General features: G+C 37.5%; 1 protein-coding gene across 20 annotated transcripts in view; it reads right to left on the reverse strand.

Moving 5' to 3' along the window:
* Positions 1 to 21,342, reverse strand: part of PTPRD (protein tyrosine phosphatase receptor type D) — a 1,155,490-nt gene that overhangs the window by 465,321 nt on the left and 668,827 nt on the right. The window lies entirely within an intron of this gene.

The raw sequence follows: 21,342 nt of genomic DNA on the forward strand, positions 1-21,342 counted from the left end.
ACATAAGAAATGACAGAAATCGTCATTGAGGAGTCCATGATGTAAATTTATGGTAAAAAACCAGGAGTACTCATGCTGGCTTGATTCTGCTATCACTCACCATGATAATAAAATTCCCTATGAGGCAGTAAAGGCAAAGCCTGAATTTATGCTTTCCTAGGACTCACTATCAGTTGCTCTTAATTCTTGAGAAGAGGACCAAAAAAAAATCATAAATGAAAGTTGGATGAAATTTATTGCAATGTGTACTTCCTGTTATTTTTGTGTTAATGGGATACCGGTAAATTTGTGAAGGAAGACCAATCACAGAGTTTTATAAAAGAGGGAAGCAAGGCTGTAAACCACATGAAATATGAGAAGCACACATTTAATGCCAGAAGGGAAAAGTAAGTATGAAAGAGGTCTTAAGAGGAACAGTTTTGGGTACAACTTGATTATATACATGAATGATCTAGATACAGATAGTTTAAGTCATGCAGTTTGCAAAGAACATATTCTACTAGAGATTAACAATGTTGATCAACGAGAAAATGAATAGTAAGTCAGCAACAACTTTTTTTCTCTCCTCTTGCATGTAATTGGCATGAGAGTTGATGAATATCCTGTTTGAATAATTGGGAAAAATTATTTGGTTATGCGTTCAAAATGACCTGAAGAAATTAATGAGTTTAGAAATTCAAATTTCATAAATTAGCTTTTGGATTTATTGCTAAATCTAATCAGAGATGTTCCTGATTTACGTAAACATACCTTCCTTCAAATGTCTATTTATAGGAATGAGAAAATCCACATACATCTGATTAAAAGTTTTCTTTACGTGTACTTTTGTATCTTATGATATGCAAATTTCAACTCAGTTTTAAAAATGGAACTGACATTTTCATAATAAAGAAATTTTCACACTGCCTGTGTTCACATTTCAATACTACAGTCCTTTGTATTGCAGTAATGCTTTATTTTGTAAGCATTAATAATCATCTCTCAGAACATTGCCAGAGGCAGATAATGTAAGTATCACTAGTGTTTGAAGGAGAAATAGCAAAGTCTTTTATCAAAACCTGTCTGATAAAGTACCATTTGGTGAGGGGTGAAAGTGTTTTTGAATTGAATATTTTATGGCAGCAATCATTTTAAATATATTCAGAAACATAATGATCTACTGCAGTAATTTTCAGTTTAAGGTGTACCTGTTTCATTCAAAAAAACAGCACAGAGAGTAAAAATGACTTCTTAGCTACCTGGAGGGATAAGTCTTTTTGCAGAATGAATTATCTTTTTTTATTCCTAATTGTTGAGGCCTTAATTTTTTATATTAATTTTAAAATAGTGCCCTCAATATCAGGGCACTAATATGTGTTTTAATATCAGCCAAATACTTCAGAGAAAAAAACTGCTACAACAGGATGAGATCAACAACATTTGGTATTTAGTCGTGACATGTTTTTTCACTAGAATTTCATGTTTGTCTCACAACTACAGCAAGGCAATTCCCCCTTAACTCTTTTTACTCTTTAAAAAACGTGGCACATATTTATTATATTTACATGCATAGCAGGCCAGTTCTTTTTACTGTACATGGAAATTGCTACATTTTTCTAGATAAAAAGGTATATATATTGCTTGTGGCAAAATTACTCATAATGAAATTGCTCATTGCTGAATTGCTAGACTTGGCCAATATGCTGCTGGCTTTCCAGGAAATGCTACTGTGTTTTAGGCAACTGGAAAATTTATGAACTATCTTCTGCCATTTACGAAAAAAGGAGGGAAAACTTTTAAAATTGATGCTATAAACTGTTCAAAATATGCCAGGTCACAAAAAATTAGAGCTCCTTTCCCCAAAAGAGTGGATAGGATCAACATCCCAACTAAAATTCATGCACACCAACACAGTCAGCATAAGCAACAAACAAGAAGACATATGCCATTGTGAATCATAATGTCATTGTGAATCATTATGCATCATTGTGACATATTTGGCATCATGGAAACACGACAGAATGTCTCACAAAACCCAAGTGTTGCAATGGATGTCTATAAACACTTCAGAAGGGATAGGCAAAGGAAGAGAGGTGGTGGAATAGCCCAGTATCTTAGGGTCTGTCTTAATTTTCTAGATCTTAATGATGGTGATGATACGGCCAAGTTCTTATGAGTAGAATCAGGGGAAAGGCTGATAAGGCAGGTACTGTGGTGGGAGTCTGTTATAGAGTCAGGTGTTAAGGCAAAGAAAAGTTTTTATAAGCTGATGGAAAAAGCAAACTACATCGATTTCTGCCAGGGGAGGCTTAGATTTGACATTAGGAGAAATTTCTTTTTGGAAAAGTGTTCAAGCACTGGAACAAGCTGGCCAGAGAAGTGGTTGAGTTGCTATCCCAAAATGTATTTAAAAGATGTGTAGATGTGGCAGTTAAGGACATGGTTTAATGGTGGACTTCGTAATGGTGTGTTAACAACTCAAAGCAATGATCTCAGAAGACTTTTCCAACCTAAGCAATTACATGAAATATATATTAAAAATTTATTATCCCTCTGGAAAGAAATACAATAAAATAACCAAGTCAAAACTTGATTTTTTTCCTTGCTATTTTAACTAAAATAAAAAATGACTAAGCAAATCAAAGAGCAAATTCATCATTTTCTGATAAAAATTACACTCTGTCCCATGGTGCTCTTGTTGCAGAGATAGGGCAGAGCTTATAGCCATGTGGGTATGGTTAGGCTGCTCTTCTCTACCTCCCACTTCATCTCTGGGGTGTGATTTTGGGGAAAAGAAAATAGTGAATACATAGAAGAAATGTGCCATTTTGTTCGCTTTGTATCTGGGAGAAGGTGCCTGATGTAGTAACACTGTGGGTTTGTGGGACCAGCTCTGGAGACTTCTGTCACTCTACTGCTGCCTCACACCCTTTCCTGTTCTTCTGAGACGCTGCTCTGAGATGCAGCAAATACAGTCAGGACATGGTTTCAAGAAAAAGCACTTTGAGGAAAAACAGTGAAGCAAAAGCAGCCACAGGAAAAGCAGCAACAAATGAGGCGGTAGAAGCCAAGTGTGAGTTGACCTGAGCAGAATGGAGTGGTCAAAGTTAGCAACGCCACTGGAACCAAGCCCCAGTGGAGTGGAGTGGTCCAGAAAGAGACACCACAGTGTGACATGGACAGTACAGCTTTTGGGGGTTTGTCCATCATTGTTTTCCATTGTCTTGGGCTTGGAGGTAGGGTGAATTAGCTGCAGGGAGCCCCTGCCAGCTTGTCTTTCTCTGGGAAAGCAATGTAATGCTGGGCATGGGAGCAGCTGCCACCTTGCCTAGGTCCCAGTATCTACATGGAACTAAGTTGAGGGGGTAGACATCTCTTATGTTTAAAACAGCTTTTATTGTATGCTTGTCTTATTAATATTTCTGCTGTTACTGTGCATTTGTTATTCCATACTGCTTGCTTTCAATGAATTTTTATCTCAATCTATAATCTCTGCCTTTTTCCCTTTTTTGCTAGAGGGGGTGGGGAGGGAGTGAGTGGAATTTATTTGGAGTTTAATTTCCATCTCGTGTTAAATTACCAACATGATTTGTGCATCCACCTTTTACTACCAGAAAAAACATGTTGGAATCCAGAAATAAATAAAAATCTCATGCTGCTATATTATATATATATATATATATATATATATATATATATATATATATATATATAATCTAGCTTTCAGTGTGATACTGTCTGTAAGCAAAATGAGGCAGATTTTGACAAAACAAACCATAATTGTTTTTCCCTAATCATAGAACTAGACTTATTTGTGCCACCAGTGCTGTGGGTCCTTGGATAGAACTGTTGACAAAAGAATTGCTATCTACATGAGAAATAGCTAATGTGTCCCTAAAAAAAGTTTGGAAATCCTCTATCAGAGGGCTGTATTTAACTGTATTTAGGAAGAACATGTCTGTTACATATTGTGGGTAATGCAGAATGAAGCCTAAACCCACATATTTCATTACAACTCCTTCATACTTTATTACACAAAACCAAAAACTCAAAAAATATCTTCAACATGGAACTTGTTTTTCTTTCCTCTTCCAAAATACAACTTCTTTAAGTAATGTTATGTAATGAATTTCCTGTTCTCTTGCTTACATATTTGTGGAAGAGAACGAGCTTCTCTGGGAAATTTGTAGAGGTTTTTTGACTGAATCATGTAGGTAGAGGTCTCAGTGGGAAGATTTTCCAGCGAAACCTGATTTGAATCTTGCTTGGATCTGTATTTTCTTTGTACAAATCATGGAAGTGTTTCATATTTAGCTGATGGGATAGCTTATAGGTGATATTCCACATTACAGAGCAGCCCACATAATGCTCAATGAACTTTGTGTTGTGGCAATCATACTGGTGATGCTTCTCAGTTATCCAAAGTCACTAATACCACATTTATTTATATGTAAATATTATCGTAAATCTTATGACAATAATAATTACACATTAATATAGTTTAATTGGCTCTGGAAACTCACAAACCATGCTCTGGTAGGCCACAAGAAAAGCAAAGCACATGACTTGGTACTGGAGACTGTATCATACACTTTTGTGTAGAGTTTTATCATGTGTGGTGAGATTGGGCTGAAAGACAAAGTGGGCTATTGCATATTCATGATGATTTTTGCTTTTGCAAAACTGCACAGAGAATGTAACTTTCACAAGCAACTGCTTCTTTCAGGAACTGAAATTGATTTTCACTACTCTGTGTTAAAAGGGCCCACAGAAGTGGCATGGATATGTAGACTGTCTTGTACTGAGTCATCAGCCTTTTTACAAGTGTTTCCTTCAAGCGTTCCTTGCTGAGAAATCCACCTGCATATAAGCATACCCATCCTGCAAGAGATGGATATACTTAGCTGTCTTCTTATGTTAAACAAAATTTGCTGACTAATTCTAAATCTAATTGCAATCAAGGGGTTTTCCATGTATTGTGAATGAACCTCTAAAGCAGATTTAATCCATTTAATTAATTATTTCACATCCAACTGTGTCCTGATCTTACCTTAGACAGTCTTAGATAAAGCTGTTTTTTAATATAAAGCATTTCAGCACTGTCTGATAACACTCATAATCAGATTTGATTTTAACATCTTAAGAAACTTCTTTGCAGCTGAATTCCTTCTCAACATCACCATATCTGATTCACTGAAACCACCGTTTCCTCAAGGTAATATATTCCAAAGGTAATATATTTTCAGGGACCTTTTACAGAGGGGTATTTACGTAGCAAGATTTCCTTCTATAGTGCTGGCTATGTTTTTAAAACTAAGCCTGTACAGCCTTGAATAACAGAATTGCATATGGAATAATGAAAGTAAGGTTTAGCATTTTATGGTGCACAATTTCTATAGATAAAAATAGGTAAATACCATTTATCTCATTGACTGGACAAATTGAAATCAAACACTCTGATCTGAATTTATTATATCAGAAGATGGCAACATTTATGAGTCTTCAAAGCATTACAAAAAATAATGAGCCATGTTTCAGAAAATGAAATTTTATTTTGGCCTTTTGTTAGACAGAAATTGGGAATACCCACTTGGATAAGTTCATCAGGAAATCACCAATGGTAGTTTCCTCTTCCCTACCAAGAACAACCTTTAGAATTAATTGAGTCAGCTGGCCTAGCAAGCAGATGTCCAATTACGTCATGGAACACGGATTGCAGTGTCTCTTCTTAAGCAAAACATGTAAATATTCAAAATACAACATGGTACTGATGTGAAGCTTACATATTTAGACTTAGCATCTGTTTACAAATTCACTTTTAAAAGTAGCTGTGAAAATGTGGCTATTTAGCAGCATTATTTCCAGGGACAAGTACAATTCTACAAACATTCAGCAAATGTTTGGAAATCTGGCAACTACTCTTCTCAGAGGGGGATCTCTCTTTACTTGAGAGTGTATCCCTAGGTGGCGAATAAAGAGAGATGCTTGGCTTGCTATCATATCTCTAAACACATCAGATAACTATGCCCACCAGCCTACTTGGACACAGCAGTGGGTTTGACCATCTGCTCCCAAATATGACTACAACTCAATTTTGGCAATAGAATTCATGAGAAAAAGGCAAGGGGTACTAAGAAATACTGGGTTCAGATAGGTGCCTTGGAAATTTAGCCGTGGTAACGTGTTGTTGTAACAATGATATGCATTCACATTTCCACAGCTCTTCGAAAGTGCACAATTTGTGTTGGCTTGGGACAGCAGAAGGCTGTCACTTCTGTTTAGTTCTGCTTTCTGTAGGAGCTACTGTTCATGTGCTATGTACTCTAGACCAAAAGGTAGCAGAAAAATTCTACTTAACAAAAAATAAATATACCCCATTCTATGAGGCTACATATCATGGAAAAGTTTGCAGAGAAGTGAAATTTTCATTTCCTGCTACCTTCTAGACGAGGGCTAAGTGGGTATAAGACACAGCTGTGACCCTCCTCCATTCATTTAGTTAATCAATAAGCCTTTACAAGAGATTTTGGGAAACAGTGGATAGAGGCCACTGTTGAAGCAGTCACACAAAAATTACATAATGGTCAGGTGTTGCTCACTTTTAGTTCCTTCAAGAACCCTTTTCTGGAGGACTCTTTGCTTTTCTGACTTTCTAGTAGGTACATTCCTGCAATCTGAAAATGGAGTAAAGTGATGTTTGTAAAGGTGACTTTGTAAGCCATTCTCAAAATAAGAAAAATAAGGCTGACCATTACAAGGAAACAACCTGGTGTGCATTAGTACAGGAGTGCAGGTAAAGATAGATTACAAGAATTGATTTAGACTGTTTCTCCTCAAAGATTTCTCTCCTCTCAGATGCTTAAGTGTCCCTTGATCCTTGGTCCTGGTGATCACAGACATGTCGTGTGGCTTGTTTGGGAAATTTATTTTTAGGGGTTTTTTTATCCAGTTTCTCATGGAATAAGTTTAGTTCTACTTTATGAATAATGTAAAACCAAATTTGAAAAATCTTGGCCCAGACTGCCTAAACATGAACAAAACCTGGAAAATCTAGATACTTGCTCAGAGAGCTTACCCTAAGGAATATGTGATTTTGAGATGCTGAACTGGAAAATTCCGTGTGACTGTGTATATCTGTAGTCAGTCCTAACTGGATTTTTAGTCATTGCTACCACCATCAGAGAACAAGAAATACCTCCATTTTCTCAGAGGAATGAAAATTTTAAAAGGAAGTGTGCTTTTTGAGACAGAAGAAACCAAAGTGAAAGTTAATTCATTTTTCTAGTCATCTAGATTCCTTCATTTTAAGATGAAAATTTTAATGACAGAAGAGACTTGAGACCAAATAAACAAGATTAAACACCTTCAGGAAAGTTCAGAAATACGTTGTGAGGGATTAAGAAAATCAGAAGACCAGATAACTAGATAGCTGACTAGAAAAAAAGCTAAAGTGTGAGATGAAAATGTTTCCAAATAAGATGATTTTGTTACCTCTTCTATGCTAAAATATGAATATAAAAAGAAAAAACGGTTGTTATATTTGTGCTTTCTCAGTGCATAAAAGTTAAGAAAATGAAGAAGGAATACACAAAACCAAAGCAAAAAATCATGATAACCCATTCCAAACAAGTCTGTTCCTACCTAATACTGCTATAAGTGAAACCAAACATTGAACATCTCAATGACTGCAGCAAACCACATCTTTAACCTCTTCACCCTAGACAAATTTTGTCTTTCTTATTTATTTAGCAAGCTTTTGAAGTTTTTTAAAAATATTTCTTTAAAGTTTGCATGCAATTAAGTCAACCTTTTTATTTAATTTTGTGAATAAAAGTCTTCTTTTTTTTTTTAAACAAAGAATATTTTCAGTTAACAAACATATATTTACAGAAGTTGAGACAAACAGGATGAGACAAATAATACCCTTGTCATCCAAATCCCATACCAAAGAAAGTTATCTTCCTTCAAGTTTTCTTCATCTGACTCAAAATGTAGAATCAATTCCCTGAAAATTATACTGAAATAACAAAATCCAGAGGAAATCCCCCTGAAACAGAAACCTCAGTAAGGATTTCCAGGACCTGGATTATGACCCAGGGACTTGACCCTCCAGCTGGGGCTCTGGCGTATGCCATCTCTGTACAATAAAAAGTATTCCCTTTTAGGAAAATAAACAAATGGGAATGTCCTGGATTGCCAAGCAAATTTTATTCTATTTACCATCTGTATGTCAGTCATCTCCTGTTAAGTGGGCAGTTTTCCTTACCTCTTCCACAACCACTCCGCCCTCTGGGAAGACATCTGCTGATAACAGAATATTGAATGTCACTGCAGGAATGATAAGAACCACAACATCCCATTGGGAGATGCTCCACCCAGAGGGAGGAGCCAAGCATTCTATCAAGATATAATCTGGAGATTCTGGAATACCAGCACAGCTTCTCCACTGGATTTCCCAGAGGAATAGCTGCTTCTTCCACTCTGAAGACTTCCAAGGTAGTCTTCAGAGGAAGACTACCTTGCTACAGGATCCCTGGTCCAGCAGAACCACACCTGACACTCCAGGAGGGCTGCAGCCAAATTTCCAATTGGACTGCTGCCAGCACCTTGACCAAGAGGGTGTCAGGTTGTGTTCTGACTCTGTCAGTGTGGTTTTAGTTTACTGCATTGTTTATTTTATATTTATTTATATTTCTTCCCTAATAAAGAACTGTTATTCCTGCTCCCATATTTTTGCCTGAGACTCGCCCCTTAATTTCAAATTTCTAACAATTTGGAAGGAGGGGGTTTATATTTTTCCATTTCAGGGGAGGGTCCTGCCTTCCTTAGAAGACATCTGTCTTTCCAAACCAAGACAGAGAAAATGAGAAATTAATTTCAATTAGAAAATAGTAGAGGAACTAGAATATTTCACAGTCTGATTTCTTACATTTCAGTTCATGCATCTTGGTTCACTTCATCACTTTTTAAAAATAATATTTAGATTTTACCTTTTTAAGCACTGGACATTTTTCTAGTTTAACAGGAAGTCATTCCAGGCTGACTAACTCATTTTATTATCTAGCATAGGCAACATATTTAATACAGTGGTTCAAGGGATAAAAACATTCCATTATTGTTCCCTAAAGGAATCGTATTAATTAAACTTCCTGGCTAAATTCCTCTGAAATAATGAGTGAGCTGCTTGTTACCATGTTGAATCTCAAATGAAACAGAGAACAGATTTTTGAAAAGGAGGCATTCTGCAAGGCCTATCTAAGAATTTCAGTGCAGAGCCCTCCGCCAGCTCAGTGGGCTGTCCTGGAAATTGAAATGATGCCTAGATTTTGCAGGGGACTGTTGTCTGTGGCCAGATCTCAGAATGCCCATATGTCATACTTTCTCAAGAAGGCCTTAGGAGGCAATCCTAAACTTCCTTCCTTCCTTCCTTCCTTTCATTTGCTGAGACATTATGAAAGCAACTATTAAAATCTTTCACAGAGATTTACACATGTGACATTCTTCCACAGATTTCTTTTTGGAGTGGTGGATTTGTTTCCAGAACTTTCTTTCTCTCTTAGCCTGATAAGCAGGATCTTCTTGCTTTTCTCAGTGTCATCACTGCACCTTGTGAGTCTCATATTGAGATAAATACCTACAGAAATTAAACATAATTTTTTTCTTTATGGACATGTTTTAAAACCATGCACTGGACGTATATCCTCAACAGAATAAGCACTACCCTCAGTGTCACCTTCCTCCAAAATATTTTCTGAAAGTCTAAATTTTGTGCCCTGTATGGAGTCACATCTCTGTAAATTTACCTGTTTTTTAAGATAGGCATAGAGAAGATGAAGATCCCACCTGCTGTACTGCTTCCCGCTATGGGGGCACCAACATAAGAAAGACTGGACTTGCTGGAGTGAGTCCAGAGGAGAACCACAAAGATCTGCAGAGGGCTCTAGCACCTCTCCCATTAATACAGGCCGGTAGACCTCGGGGGTTGTTCAGCCTGGAAAGGAAAAGACTCCTGGGAGACATTAGAACACTTTCCAGCATCTGAAGGGGGCTATAAGAAAGCTGGAGAGGAACTTATTAGGATTAAAAAGGAATCACTTTAAACTGAAAGAGGATATGTTAATATTAGACACTAGCAAGAAATTCTTTTCTGTGAGGATGATGAGGCACAGGAACAGATTGTTGGAACAGAGAAGTTGTGGATTCCCCATTCCTGGAAGTGTTCAAGGCTAGGTTGTTTGTGGCTCTGAGCAACCTGTCCTAGTGTAAGGTTTTCTGTCCATGGCAGGGGAACTGGAATTAGATGATCTTTAAGACCCCTTCCAGCCCAAATTGTTTTGTAAGTCCATGACCTGTCGTACATTAAGTTAAACGACACCTTGCATTAAAAGCAGTTTTCACTTTTGTCTTTATAGAACTACTCAGGAGTGGTTTTTGTCTTGGATGAGGGACAGGCATATTTTTACCTGTTTAATGTAAGTAATTTTTGTAACTGTGCAAATAATATCTCAAAGGCCAGCACTTATTTTTCTGCATGTTCTAGGAGAGTGTCCTTGCCAAAAGACAAGCCAAGTCAGAAACCATGTCAGAAGACATTCAAGAACTATGGCTTGAAGGAGACTATTGTATCTCTCCTACATAGGTTTTCTGCAACTGTGCTGCGTGCAAAGCATCACTGAATAAGGTTTCAAGGTTTCCAGGCTTCCCACAGGTTATAAAATGCTGTGATTTAATGATCAAATATGCAAGACTATCAGGATCTTCAATCATGACACCAGTTGCATTTTGGCCATAAATATAGAAATTATTTTTCCTCTGGTTCATCTCAAAAAGATGTTTTATAACTACCTCATATCAAATAAGAATGAAAACCAGCAGAGGTATTACTACCTGTGCTCTAGTATTAGCGTCCTTATACAATTAAAATTGTATATAATAAAAAAATAATATATTGAGGTTTTATTACTGCAAGACCAATGGAGCTACTAATACAATAAAACTCTCTGGAAGAAAAAAAATCTATTATTTTACAACTTTTTAACACTATTTTTCTCCTCCTAGGAAGAACCCCATATGAGAGGAAATTCTGTTTGCAAAGTTCAAAAAGTCTATGTGGATGATCTTTTAGATTAGAATAGAAAAAAATGTGACTGAGATTGTTTCTCTTAATAATTTCTAAAATTATAGTAAAAATGAATTTATGTCAGATTTAATTCCTAATTTACTGGATTTTTTTTTTTTCTGGTCAATCTGTCATTTGTGACAATATCCAAAAAATAGTATAATTGGGCCAAAACAGAACTTCCCTTGCCAGAAAACAAGGTACTTTGCATGATATTCAGGGAAAGAAGACTGAATGTGTAAAAGGAAACAGACATACACACAAAAGTTTGGCATTCAAGCGTCATGGTTTTAAGCCCAACAGAAAACTAAGTGCCATGAGCAGCTGCTCATTCAACCCCCACTCTCTCCCCTCCCCTCCCCTCACCTTGGTGGAATGAAGAGGAGAATCAAAATAAAACTTTTATGTTGAAATAAGAAAAATTTAATAATTGAAAATAAAGTAAAATACATTAAATATAGCAATTAATAAAAATATTATAATAATAAGGGTGAAACAAATAACACACAAGCAAATTGCTCATCACCTGCTGACCCATGCCAGAATCCCAATTTCCAAACCACCATGCCCAAACCGAGATCAGCTTCTTCGAAGTACTGTCTATATACTGAGCATGACATTCTATGTTGTGAAATATCATTCTGGTCACCTGTCCCAGCTATGCTCTGTCCTGGTTTCTTTTGCTCACCTCCTCACTGGGAGAGCATGACACAAGAAAAAGTCCTTGATTTGGGATAAATGTGATTTAACAAAAACCCAAAACATCAGTGTGTTAACAACACTATTCTCACTGAATCCAAAACACAGCACTATAACAGATGCTGAGAAGAAAGTAATTTTGTCCCACCCAAATCCAGGACATCCAGTCAGCTAGGAAAAGTGAATTTCATACTATCCACAGCTAATATGTCTATATCAGTTGTGATCCTGATAATTGAGTTGCACTTTTTCATTACATTTGATTCCTTGAGTTAACAACCATATATAAGTGGACTATATTTCCAAGAAATCTTAAGACCAAATTCATTGGTCCTTGCAGAGAAAACAGTTCTCCTAGTGAAAATTGTCATAATAGCAGGGTACTGACAAACTAGGATAAGCTAATTGCCCCACACTTGGCCAAGAAAGTCATAAGTTCCGGTACAATAATATTACCATAATATCTCAGTATCTAGGCAAATCTATTTTACAAAAAGGGTCTGTACTAGACAGAATGAATAATGCAGGTATGAGTATGAATAAACCAACCTGAGAGTCTTCCTAGATTTAGTATTGAGAAGAGACCTAGCATTTTTCATTGCATAGTGTCAAAGCCAGATTCACTTACCTCAGGTTCCCTCTATCTCGGTGGAATTTTCAGCTTACTGCTATGGACAGAAAGCATTTCTCTGCCAAAAGCAGGTAGTTTTAAACAGTCAGGTAATAAAGGAAAATCTGTCTCAGTCTTACAATTTTTCTGCCTGGCATATATTTCTGATAGTGAGCTAGTAGTGTGATAATCACAGGTAGGAATAGAATAGTTTTCTTATTTTACAGGTATTTATGCCTTATTTCTTATAGTAATTTTACACATAGTGTATTTTTTTCATAAATTGATTGTACTATTCCAAAATTTATTTAGTGTATGTTCATATTTCCCTGTTGTTTCCATTTAGACAAAAAGAATATTCAGACAGTTTGAAACACTTTGCAGCTGAGGAATATTTTTAAGTATTTTCCAATTGGAACATATCCAGTAGAACATGCTTTAATTTAGATTTTCCTCAACACTGTCAAAATTTTGTCTGAAGTTGAGTAGGAAGTTAGTATCAGTAATTTTGTCTAAATATACTTATAAGCTAGAGAACCAAAGCATCAAGTCAAACAATAGGGGAGACATAAACATAGCTAAAATATCTTTCTACTTCTTTCTGGTCCTTTAGCAAATGAGGGAACTTGTATAAATTTAGGCTAAATGTAATACAATTTCTTTTTTTTTCACATTTGCTCCCAGAACAAGTGATTGATTGTACAGGGTATTAAGTATTCATTTTTTGTCTGTCTCCAGTTTCAAGTTTCTAAAACCAAACACCTTTATTGTTGAGGATTTTTTTGTGAGGCTTTGAAATACAAAGGTGAAAAACTCAAGGTTGGATAAACCAGCTCATTCAGAAAAATGATTGTAATGAAATTCTATGCCAACAAACTAAAAATTACAGAATTCCCCTGAGTATGTTTTCTGAGGTGTCAGGACAGTGCAGTATATACTAAAAAAAAACCCCTGTATGCTAAAGTGTCTGCCAGATTTGAGAAGAGTGGGTCAATGATGCCCAGATGGTCTTTTGCATTTCCTATATCTGCAGTACATGAGATTTATTTGCAAAAGAGATAAAGAGCTACACATGTGCCATCAATAGACTCACACAAGGGAAGAGGCTTAGTAACATTTACAATATGCTCTATCCTGAGCAAAAACAAATCTGTGGGAGAATACTGAACTTTCATATTTACCTCTAAACCCATACTTAACACAACTAACAGTGCGCTTACATTTAAATCACACTAAATAGATCCTAGTTGTTAATGCTGTTCTTGTACAGTATTACAAATATTTTGCCATAATATCATGAATAAACATAGGTCATATATTAAGTGTAAACAAATAAAAAATGCTATACTTAAAAATATGTATATGCTGAATTTAGGTTCTGTTGTGATATTAGTTGCTTGGACTGTTTTTCTCACAAGTTTGTGGGTACTGACAAGCAAGCTCAACACAGAAGTACTATTTAATACTGCCCTGCCCTTTACATGTGTATGTGATCAAATTTTAACTTTAAAAATTATATGTTTTCAATTAATGTTTTTTGACTGTTGATTTCATACTTTTGTGTAAATAAGAATATTTGTTTTATATTTTAAAAAAATATGTGAAGAAGGAAGAATTCACATAGCTCTTTCTCCTGGCTTTTAAACAACACATATCATTGACGTCATATAAGAAAATATGTAAATATATTACCCCTATTTAGTAGAATGGAGTATGGAATAAAGATGATCCTAGCACCCTTGTACCAAGTAACACTCCTTCACCTTCATTCCTGTGTCTTGTTTAGCTCTGAATTCCCTCACAACCCACCTCACCACCAGCCCTGTTCTCTGTTTCTCGCAGCCACGAATCTCAGGTCAAATTCAGAATCTTCCTTGTGGTTTTCCTGCAAAGGCAGCACAACTACTAGACACATGTGACATATCTGTTATTGATTTTTCTTGTCATGAGGTGTGGTTGGTGATGTATGTGCTAGAGATCTGCTTGCACTAATATTTGTGAGTTTTTTCGCTTAAGTGAGTGTCATATGCTTATATGGCTTATTCCTCAGTAAGTACTATTTAAACCACTACTTCCCATACCACCATATACTACTACTTGCCATATCACTCTTAGGTGTATATTCTTGGAAATTTATCTCTTTTTACCTTGCATTTACTAACTTTAAGCAGTCTGACTGATACTTCATATTACATGTATTGTTGCTGTTACCTAAGCAGATTGTCTGCAGCTTGTTTTCCCTGTTTGAGACCCAGAAAAATGAAAATATAAACTGAAGGCCCAATTCTGCAAGCATTTACATGTGGAGCCATGTTGGAAGCAACAAAATTTACTTTGAGGAGTGCTATGACCATTTTGAAAGGACTGCTTAGATTCTACAGACCTAGAGTATGATGAATATCAAGTACAAGAAAACTCCTGCAAAGTGTGGAAAATTTTAGTCCTCACCAAGCCTCAGTAAAATGAATGATGCTGAAGAGATACTAGAAAGTTTGTTACACTGTAGATGAAGATGACATTTTGTAAATTTTTAAGTGATATGTCACACATAATGATTTCAGACCATAGAAATCAGAAATCAGGTAGATCAACAGAATAAAGGATTGAGTGTTCACCTGGAGATGCTAAGATTTTTATGTGAAATCTAATTATATTGCACAGATACTCTGCATTTCAAACGTTCTGTACTGTATTGGTGTGGCAAGATTTTAGTAGTTGTGGACCTACAATTCTAGAAGGTTTCTCCATATGCAATAAAGTCAGTGCCAAGATGGACTTGTTGCTGACTGTGGCCGAGTCCATCAGAGACATTGATAGTGTTGTGGAGATGACAATTTGACAAGGGGAAAAACTCTGCTGCACAAGAGCAAATGTGTCCAAAAGAGAGGAGTGAGAATGTGAGAGAAGCAGCTCTCCACACACCAAGGTCAGTGGAGAAAGAGGAGGAGTAAATGCTCCAGGCACCAGACCAGAGATTCCCCTGAAGTCTGTGATGAGGGAGAATGTGTGCCTGCAGCCCGGGAGGTCCATGGTGGAGAACACATCCACCTGCATCCTGTGGGCTCCATGCTGGAACAGGTGGATGCCAGAAACTGGCAGTGGCCCTGTGGGTTTCTTGGACAGCCTCAGACTCCTGGCAGGGGCTGTGAATCCATGGAGAGAGGAATCCATGCTAGAGCAGGTTTGCTGACAGGACTTGTGACCCCACAGGGGACCCATGCTGGTGCATCCTGTTCCTGAAGGACTGCATTCTTTAGAAGGGACCCTCATTGGAGCAGTTTAAAAAGTGTAGTCTGTGGGAAGGGGAATTTTATGGAGGACTATCTCCCATGGGAGGGATCTTCTACTAGACCAGGAAAAGAGTGTGAACGGAATGGTGAGTCAGAGATAACATGATGAACCAACAACCTGCATTCTCCATTCCCCTGTGCCATTTAGGGAAGTAGGTAGAGAATTTGGGAATGAAGTTGAGCCCACGAAGAGGAGAGGGGTGAGGGAAGATGTTTTAAGATTTGGTTTATTTTTCATTATCATATTCTGATTTTAAATTAAACTAATTTCCAAAAGCTGAGTCTGTTTTGCATCTGTTGAGTTTTCTCTCTCTGTCCTTATGTTGCCCGCAAGCATTTAATTACCTTTTGTCTCCCCTGTCCAGTTGAAGAGGGAAATCAGAGAGGGTTTGGTGGCCACCTGGCAGTCAGCCAGGGTCAACTCACCACATTAAAACAGTCACTTGCAAGGGGTGAATGACTAGCCAGCAGCTAGCTATTCAGCCTTCTAACTTGTACCATTACATAGGCATAACACACATAGTTCATAAGTATCATATGATGTCACACCTATCACGTGTCTTTTCACAGAAATAAGCAGCAAACTGTGAAATAAAAGCAAAAGGGGTAGTGACTTCATAACTTTAGGTACTATTGCTTTTCAGCTGTAAGTATGACAATATTAGCTGGTTCATGATGTATGAAGTTACAGACTTTACCACTTGTCTGAGTTAACGACTAAACCACATGAGCTACACCTGTCTCTTTTGGATACTAAAGTTTGCATATACTAAATGCATATTTTGACTGTTTTCTGTGTCTTTCATTTGAATTGCTAATGTTTAATTAAATAAAATCAGAAAATGGTGTGTTTTGAAGCAGTAAAAACTGACTTTGCAATGGCTGAAATGTTCACATTACTTTCTGCATATGGTTCTGCCTCAGAGATCTCTTATCTTTCCCTGATGTTCTTTTTTTCCAGAATCACTGAAAAAAAACCATTGACTCTGCCTAATCTGTTACATCAAATTGTCTTTGCATTGGAGACTAAAATTTCTTCCTTTCAGTCTTCATCCAGGATATTAATTTGTATTTTAGGTGGGTAGTAAGGGGACTCCCTACAGCAGAAAATTTGAAGGGGAGACAATTTGCTTTTGAATGCTGCCTCTCTGCACTTTAGTGCATAAATATATTAATTTAGAGCAGGACAGTAACCTATCCCAGCAGTCTTCATATGTCACACCCTACCCTACTGCCAATCCACCACATAATTTCCTTCTTCCTCCTCCCCTCTAATGATTTTCTGTTATAAAAAGCATTATACACACCCCTCTAGCCACCCCCCTACTTCCCCATACCCCCAGACAATTTCTGGTGGGATCTGGGCATATAGAAGAGGCCCATACGGAACATTCAAGAGTCTCTTCTAACCCATCATCTTAGAAAACGTGCCTGGACTTACAGATCTGGAATTTCATGGATATATCTCTTGGTAGAAGGCCCAGCTTGACAACAAAAATGCTGGGAAAAACGCGTGTTAAAACAAGTAAAAAGTAGGATCTTGCAATATCCTCCAAATGCACTAACCCAACAGTCAATGTTGTGGATAGCTCATTTCACCATTTCCCTGACAAGATACCACAATAGAGACAGGAGGGCAAGCCAGGAGTAGGGCTTACATAACACAGGACCTGGAAACCAGAGGAGCATGGATGCAGACATCAGTTCAACAACAAAGGTCTGCTACCTGTTACATTGATGTCCCATATCTTCATAGATTAAAAACAGTATGTGAATTTTGTGCAGCAAAATTATGGATTAGTAAAATATGAAAATATAAAGTCCTAACTTTGGAATTATTACCGCTAAAATAGAATTACCTGTACTTTTATATAGGCCATTAATCTAGTTATTCTTTCTCGTGAGTGAGATTAGTACCCTGGGATATAAACATATTTTCTGTTGGACGTCTCCTTTCTGCAGATACACAAAATGTTAAAACTTCATGATTTGGAGTGTCCTTCCTGAATCGTGTTCAGTTTAAGTCTGAAATGATGGCAAGTAACAACTTTTCTCATTTGAACTGTCCTGGAAACTGTCATGGTTTGACCCTGGCACAATGCCAGGGCCCCCATGAAGGGTATATTTTCAAAATGCTTGTTGTGAGATGTGACTTGGGAACAGAACAAAGCAGGCTCTTATTTGGGGATGGAAGGAAAAACACAACACTTTATTCATTATAAATCTAGAAAGGAACACATACAAAGCTAAGAATGAAAACCTTCCAAAAATATTCCTCCTCCCCCCTCCCTTTTCTCTACAGATCCACCACCCCTCAAACAATCCACCCTCAAATCCATCAGGGAGAGAGGAGTCCTCTCTTGCACCATAGCTTCCCCCAGAAGCACAATTAAAACCTCCTGTGCTTCCGTGTCACCCATGGCCCACGCAGGGAACATCGGCCCTCGTGACTTCTTCCCCGCCATGTCCAGCACTCTTACTACTGGACACGGGCCAGGACTGCTTTAGGGTTCTCTGTTTAAAGATGCTCCACCCACTTCCAGAAGCAGCAGTCTCTCAACTTCGGGACACCAGTCCCCCCCCAAATTTCACCCCCTGGGGCCGAGGGGCCTCATGAACAGAGATCTTCCTCCCCACGGAGACAGAGGGCATCACACACTCTCTTCAGCTGTCTCTGTTCTCTCCACTGGTTTACCTCTCAACTTTGGGACACCAGTCCCCCCAAATTTCACCCCCTGGGGCTGAGGGGCCTCATGAACAGAGATCTTCCTCTCCGTGGAGACAGAGGGCATCCCACACCCCCTTCAGCCATCTCTGTTCACGCCGCTGCTTCACTCTTGACTCCAAGGCATTGCCTCCCCCTAAATACAGTCTCTGGGTCACAGGGAAAAAACACGGGTCTGTCCATGGCCATACAAGAAAGAGTCTAGCCCAAGGCCACTCTATCATTTCTTCCCACTTAGGATTCTTCTCTCCTCTTCTAGCTTTCCTCACGCTTGCCTATTTCATCTCTCATCTCTCTCTCCTCATTCTGATTCAGGAGGATTCAGTATTTGTAAGGTTTCCATTATTTTACAAAGGGGTTAAAATCTTCACTTCTGCCTGCCCAGGACTCCCACAGCTGCCGGGCACCTTCTCTCACCGCATCCCCCGCTTCTGGCCGGCTGAGCTGCCAGCACAGTCTCTGTCTCTCTCTCCGGGGGGGCTGCCCAGACATCTCAAGTCTCTTCCACCCCTGCACAGTCTCGTCCACCCCTGCACCCTTTGGGGCCCTGGGCCTCCTCCCACAGGCCGCATGGCCTCCCCCTCCCCCACCCAGACGCAGCTGGGCAGGGGAGAGGTCAGACTCCACTCACCAATGCCGGATTCCCAAAGAAGAAGTTCTCTGGGAATCTCCTGCTTTTAACCCCTGTGTGTTCTCAGAAGCGTATCCAAATCCCAGTGGCCAGCACAGCTGCCAGCTTCAGATCTGGCCACCGATTGGCCCGACCTAAACCTTTCCAGAAACACATTTCCAGGCTAAGCCACGACAGAAACATACTTAAAATAGAGGATACAGAGCCATATCTCAAACATCCTCTAATATTGAGGACTGTTAAAAAAATGGCCCAGTGATATATTAACCAAAAGAAAAGTAAGAAAGTAATAGTGATTCAGTTTATTCAAGAAGTAGTTAAAGTGCATTTCCGTAAGGTTGGAGTTTACTTTTGTGTATTATAGGCAGTGCTTCTTTCCACAGCATGACAGAAAAATCTCCTATTAGCAGTAAAATAAGCAAGAATTATTAGTATTTATTTCAGAACATAAATGTGCCTTAGCTTGAGAAGGGACTTAATAAGCCATTTAGACTATTAAATCTTACACAGACACTGTGTATGAGTATGCATTTTCCAAAGTAACATTATAGCGATTAGCTGGTTCTGAAAAATTATATGAAGCCCTAAGATTCATAAAAGATTTTGGAGATTCAACATGTCATGGCAGCATGTGTATTTTGTTTCACTATTACTAAGAGTACCAATGATGAAATTTAAAGATATCCAACCTTGCTTGAAAAAAAGGTCTTCTTCTTTTATTAGTTCAGTGATATATCTGAAAAATGACCCTGTGCTTCTAAATAACATACACAGATTAGGTGCAACTGTGATCACAAAGAGCTTAAATTACTAAGACACAGTGATTTATGTATTATGTTCCATTCTCATTTTTTTCTTTCTAAAGTGGATTCTTATAGGTGTAACTAATATTTCACATTGCTGAAAAGTTTTATTTTAAAGCAAATTAACCTTTGATTCACTGTCAACTTTAGAAATAATTTTTTTTAAAAGATTGAAAATTTATATGAAGTGTTTGAATTCTAGTTTCTGTATATATTTTTATCTGTACAGCATATACTGCTTCACTGAAATTGCATGTCTCTATACCTTAGCATATGTAAATAAAATCAGGTTTGGTGCTATGCTGGTAGCAATAGTAAATCTGATCATACTGCTGATTTCTGTATTGTGCTTCTAAAACATGTAACTTAGATTTAACAGTTTTCTTGTCAGCTTCTGGAGGCTGCATCTGGCTGTTTCTTAAAGTTTCAAAATACTGTAGTATTAAAGGGTCTAAATTTCAGTTTGCTGATTATTTTAGTGGAAGGCAATGCCATATAGCGCATTGAAAAATATTCCCAACCAACCTTCTTGCATTCTAGTGTGTCTATTTGAATGTAGACAGTTTGAGGTAAAAGGAAATTAAGAGTGATTTTTGAGAGAGAAGCTCTTCAAGTTACTCTCAAAATTTTGAAGATAATGAGATATTCATCAAAATATCCAGAAGTTAACTTAAAATTCGTCATGAAACTTTTTATGAAATACATCATCTTAGTTTGTCTTCTCTTGCCTTCTAATGTTAGCATATATATACATATATATATGTTTTCTAGTACTATTACTTTCACTAAATTCCATAGTTAAGTAAATGCCATTATTACTTTTTTTGCTGTTGCTGTTTTCTAATGCCCATAGATATATATATAGTAGAGGTAAAAAGAAAACATGGGACCTGCTGGTTCCTCCCTAATTCTATGATTCTTGTATCTGGGGCTTTCAGAAGATGAGTTAAAGGGACTATAATTTAAAACTTTTAAAGGGACTATAATTTAAAATCCTTAGCTGTATTTGGCCTGGTTGTGACAGAGTAAATTTTCTATTTTATTTCAAAGTATATCTTATGTATTGGAATTTTTAACTTAACTAGTACTGATAATACACAAATTTTCCAACTTTTGCTGAACAGCATTTGCACAGCATCAAGGATTTCTCTGTTTCTTACTCTGTCGCCACAGTGAGTAGATTGTGGGTGTGCAAGTTGGGAGGGAACTGAGCAGATGATCCAAAATAACCAAAAAGCTATTCCAAGCTGTTTAATGTAGTGATCATCAATGAAAGGGAAAAAAGAGGATTTTAGCAGGGCTAGCCATCTTTTGCTCAGGAACTGACTGATCATCAGTCAACCCACAGGAACTGGGTGTGCCTATGCATCTTATTTTGTTTTTTTTTTCTCTCTTCCACTTATCCTTTGCTTATTAAAGAATAAATACTTGGGCTTTTTTTTCTCTTCCACTTATCCTTTGCTTATTAAAGAATAAATATTATCTA

Source organism: Passer domesticus, chromosome Z (assembly GCF_036417665.1).
Source record: "Passer domesticus isolate bPasDom1 chromosome Z, bPasDom1.hap1, whole genome shotgun sequence".
NCBI classification, from domain to species: domain Eukaryota; kingdom Metazoa; phylum Chordata; class Aves; order Passeriformes; family Passeridae; genus Passer; species Passer domesticus.